Raw genomic sequence first — 5,078 nt, 5'->3', positions numbered from 1 at the left:
CCTATACAGCTTTGCTACTTAATTAACCGTCAGTTTGTAGTTTCCACAAATTCGGACGCTTTGGTCGGGTTTAAGGATGGGGATTATGGGTGCTGACCACCCTGGGAACTGCACAGGTTGAATAACGCCCAGTTTCTCTAGCCTGTTCAGTTCAATGCTGACATTTTCTTGCAGGGCTTATGGCACCGGTCTCGCCTTCATGGAGCGAGGGGTTGCTTCCGGATCCACATGAATCTTGGCCTGCAGGCCCTGGATTTTCCCCAGTTCATCTTTGAAGATGGTGCCCTATTTTCTGAGTAGCTCTGGTAGCCCACTTGCTCTCAACTGGAAAATTTCAGACCATTCTAACTTAATCTCCTTTAACCAATTTCGTCCCAGGAGGCTTGGCCCTTCACCTGCTACCACCATCGCAGGTAGCGCCGTTGATTGGCTTCCATAATGGACAGTTACTCTGCTTAGGCCTTTTACTTGAATGTCTTCACAAGTTTATGTTTTGAGTTTGGCAGCTGTTTGTTCTAAACTTAATTGATGTTCACCATTATTCAAATATCGTAGTCGTGGCCGAGTGGTTAAGGCGATGGATTCGAAATCCATTGGGGTCTGCCCACGTAGGTTCGAATCCTGCCGACCACGTTTCCTCATTATTCCCGATTGCAACCAGAATAAATTATTCAAATATCTGAAGGCATGTTCCCCAATTACTCCTGTGTCCACTTCCATTTTAACAGTTTTGCCATTTATTTTCACTGTGACAAATATTGGTCCTGTCTTTCCAACTTTCAGATTAAACAATGAGTGAATGTCAGAATTTGTTGTTTCAGGCTCTTCTACATTGTAAATTTCATTGGGCTTCTTCTTTCATTTACAAGCCTGCTTGAATCTTTCCTTGCACTGCCCCTGTGACAATAGAAGCATTCATTTTTTAAAAACTGCCAATCGCTAAAACACTGCTTGTTTCCACCTCTATTGAAATTATTCTTCGACCTTGCTGCTAAGTTATTTTTCATTAATCTTCAGCTAGCAGGGGCTGTTTCCTGCTTCTTGGCAGAGTCTCACTTTTTCTCGCCACTTTCACTTGAGATTTCACCCCCAACATGGAGGACGGCACCATTTTGCACACCCTGTATTGCTTTTGAATCTCTTACTGTGCTTTCCATGACCAGCACCATCTATAGCACCTTCTTGAAATCCAGATTCACTTCAGACAATAATCCTTTCCTAACAGTGTCCTCTTTCACACCACACACTAAGCGATCTCTGAGCATGTTGTTCAGAGTCGTACCAGACTCACAATGTTCCGTTAGCTGCTTCAAATTTGCCACATAGCATGCAATTGTCTATTTCACGAATTAAACCTGAACCTCTGCATCATGACTGGGGGCTTACGTTGGAAGTGACCCTACACGAGGTCCACCAATTCATCAAAATTCTTCGAATCTGGGACATTGGGTGCCATCAAGCTTTGAATGAAACCATAGGTTTTGCTCCCACGTGTACTCAAAAGGATCACTAGCCTCTTCCCTTCCCCCATAATCTCATTTGTTGAAAAAAGAACGTGAGGCGTTTTATGTATCGAGACCAATTGTCTGCAGCTGGTTCAAAAGGATCAATTCTCCCAAATTGCAGCATTTTGAGAGGAGATAGCTTCTTCAATTCTAACAGAGCTTGCTACTTACAATGACTGAGCGAGGTACAGTGATTTCTTTCTAACTTGATTTCTCCTGTTTAATCCCGTTTTATCCTCATTGCTGGTTTGTTTATAAGGGTGGCCGAGTTGTACTGTTAGTAATAGGGTTCAACTGCAGGCACTTCTTAAGTGGAAACATTAAGTTTTTTTACAATATACTCAGCAGCAACTACACATGTGATTTCAACTCCAACTCTATCTCTACACTGTCTGCTGAGGTAGCCCGCACTCCTCTTCTATTGGTTACTACAGGTCATGTGATCTTTCCTAACACTCATTATTCTTAAAGGTACATTACACACTAAATAAAATCATAATTACTACAGTGTCAATATTCAGCCCATGAAGACTGCTGTGAAAACAGGCATCTAAATTGTACATTGTAACTTTTTTTTAAGTTTCCTTTTTTTTAAGCTACCTCAGCAGACAGTGTAGAGATAGAGTTGGAGTTGAAATCACACGTGTAGTTGCTGCTGAGTATATTGTAAAAAAACTTAAGCAATTGATATTCTTACTTTTTTTGCACAAACCCTTTAGTTTCTGCCCCATAACCAACAATTCCCCATACCAAACGCCTCACCCCGAGTGGGAAAACGCTGGAAACTCGTGGCCAAGTCAGTCAGGAAGAAAAAGGAACTGTAAAGGAAGATTTTGATGTTGGTGTGGCACGCTCCATCAGAGCAGCTCTAATGGCCGGTCACAGCAGAGGCATCAGCCTACCTTTCTCATTTCCAGCTGCAGTCTATCTCCAGCAGCTGGAATTTAACTTTAGAACAATTCCATCTTTAAACCATTGGCCGGGAGGTGAACTTCAGGCGTGATAGTCAACTCGCTTTCTAACTTTCCCTCCCTCCCTCTCTGGTAAAGGGCTGTCGCTCCAGCTCTAGCACTGTAAACTTCCCACCCCACCCCCCCGGTCTTCACCCGCTGGATTAAAGAGCAGTGGGACACAGTGCATACAGCAGGAGCTACCCTGTAACAGGGGCCCAGGCAGCAGGAGCTATGCCACAATAAAAACTGACAACCATTGACCACTCAACATCAACAGTCACTCATAGCGGGGTCTTATGGCAGTTGTGAGACTTACTCCTTCAACTTATTACACTACAAAATGTTAATTTAGTAAATCAGCTTAACATCGCAGTCAGTTATTAATTGAACAGATGAATAGTGATTGGCCCTCTGGAGGAAAATAATGGTTAGTCACTTACACTGCTTGCAGTCATGTGATCATGTGATCAGAAACAAAAAGAAGACAATGAATTTCTTGCAGTCGGTAAATTACAACTGGGAATCCTAAGAAACCTTTAATTAGCCCAGCTCTTTTCTAACATTGATTGAATTGCAGCACATGAATTATTAAGTATAACAGTTTTTTTTGCTTCTAGTAGCTGAGACGGGTTGAAAAGCGCACTTAACACTGTGACAACAAACAGCTTGCACTAAATGATTTGAATGGATCGTAATTTCCTGAGAAAAACACTAATTAGCAAAGCCACAATAATTCCTGTAATTGCTCTAAATTGCCCTTCTAACACTGAGTGCAGTGACATTGAAACACAGACATTAACTGGAGCAACAACCAGTTCAGACATTCTTCTCTGCTGTCACCTAGTGGTAAGATGGTTAAAAAGCCACAGTGTTTCATTTTAGGAAGGAGTCCTTTTTGCAGCAACATGTTGTGGAAAAAACACTAAGGCCAGGCGGGCGGGCTGGTCGGGAGCGGGTGGGCGCGGAGCCGATCGCCGTCCACCATCGGCTCCACGCCGCCATTTTACCCAGGCGGGCCAATTAAGGCCTGCCCAGCGTGAATCTCGGCTCCCGGGAACAGCAGGAAGGAGCGGGCGCAGGCAGGAGGCCAATGACCGCCGGGTCCAATGGTGACCCGGCGGCCTATTCAAAAATGGTGCCGGCAGCCTGCCAAAGACTGCCACCGATGTCACACTGGAGGATATCCGACAGCGCTCCCGGAGAGCAGGCCAGGCAGGAGAACAGGCCGGCCCGAGATTTTCAGATGAGTGTCTCGCTGCCCTCCGCGAGGAGGTGGCAGCACGCTGCGAGATCCTCGTGCCAAGGGACGGGAAGAGGAGGCTCCCCCCCCGCCGCTACATGGCAAACCGTGCCTGGTAGGAGGTGGCAGAATGAGTCAGCTCCCACAATGTGTGAGAAGCTCCTGGGTGCAGTGCCACAAGCGGTTTAATGACCTCTTGCTATCGGGAAGGGTGAGTACCGTGTTGGCTTGGGCCACTTAACGCCGCAGTTTGGTTACCCGACCCCCCAACCCCCCACCGACCCCCATATCAGAATTTTGTTTTGTATTCATTCATTCACAGGATGTGGCCTTCGCTGGGTGGGCCAGCATTTATTGGCCATCCCTAGTTGCCCATGAGAGGGTGGTGCTGAGCTGCCTTCTGTGCCCGCTGCATGTGATGTAGGAACACCCACGGTGCTGTTTGGGGGCGAGCTCCAGGATTTTGACCTGGCAACAGTGGTGGGACACCGAAACATTTCAAAGTCAGGATACTGAGTGACTTGGAGGGGAAGTTCCAGGGGCAGTGCAGCCATCCATCTGCTGCCCTTGTCCTTCCAGGTGGTAGTGCTCATGGGTTTGGAAGGTCTTAGCGTGTGAGTGGCAAATGTGATGGAGGCAGCATCTGAGCAAGGGGGTCAGCCCTGGATGCTTGGAGTGAGTGTATGGCGGCTTCAGGGTCACGAATTGGATGAGCCCTGTAATGTTTCACTCAGGTGCGAGTGGCAAGGCTGCAATGGCAATGCAGGTACAGGGTGAACTAATCAATGCTCCGCTCTCCTTTCAGGAGAAGACAGCACACAGTAATGCAGAGAGGCTGCAGACTGGCAGAGGGCAGCCCCACCTTCTCATCATCACCAGATATGAGGAGGAGGCACTGGAGCTGGAGAGGCGCCATGTGCCCAGGTCAGGGTGCCACCGGGAGGTAAGAATGCCGAACACTGAGGTCACAATGTCTGTCAGTGCAAATATTCCATTGTTGACTGAATATTGATTTCAGCCTCCAACATGGGATGCCCATTGATAATGGAAAGAGGAGCACATCCTGACCCGGGTGCCAGGCATGCACATTAACAGCGTAATGACTTCTACTAATGAAATGTCCTTGTTCTTCCTTTCAGGCTCTCAGGAGCACACTCACGCTCAGGAGGTAGAGGGACCGCCACTGACACCTGAGGGCCCAGAAGACATTAACGCACCAGCGTCACACCCTCTCAACCAGGCAGGCACCAGCACGGATGCCAGTACTTCGGTGGGGATAAGATCATCGGCTAGCATCTCGGCACAGTGGTGATGGCACTTCACACTCGCTTGAGGTGCGGGCGGAGGCAGAGAGTGCCCAGGGCGCCGGCAGTCGGACGA

At 47.6% G+C, this 5,078-nt stretch overlaps 1 non-coding gene across 1 annotated transcript; it reads left to right on the top strand.

Moving 5' to 3' along the window:
• Positions 1-551: 551 nt before the first annotated feature.
• trnas-cga (transfer RNA serine (anticodon CGA)) lies at positions 552-633 on the top strand. The gene has a single exon. It is a non-coding gene; the product is annotated as a tRNA-Ser (tRNA).
• The last annotated feature ends 4,445 nt before the right edge of the window (positions 634-5,078 follow it).

The sequence above is a fragment of the Cetorhinus maximus genome, chromosome 1 (assembly GCF_964194155.1).
Source record: "Cetorhinus maximus chromosome 1, sCetMax3.hap1.1, whole genome shotgun sequence".
Classification (NCBI taxonomy): Eukaryota; Metazoa; Chordata; class Chondrichthyes; order Lamniformes; family Cetorhinidae; genus Cetorhinus; species Cetorhinus maximus.
The sequence above is the reverse complement of the archived record's forward strand: the minus strand, read 5'-3'. Positions and strand labels throughout refer to the sequence as shown.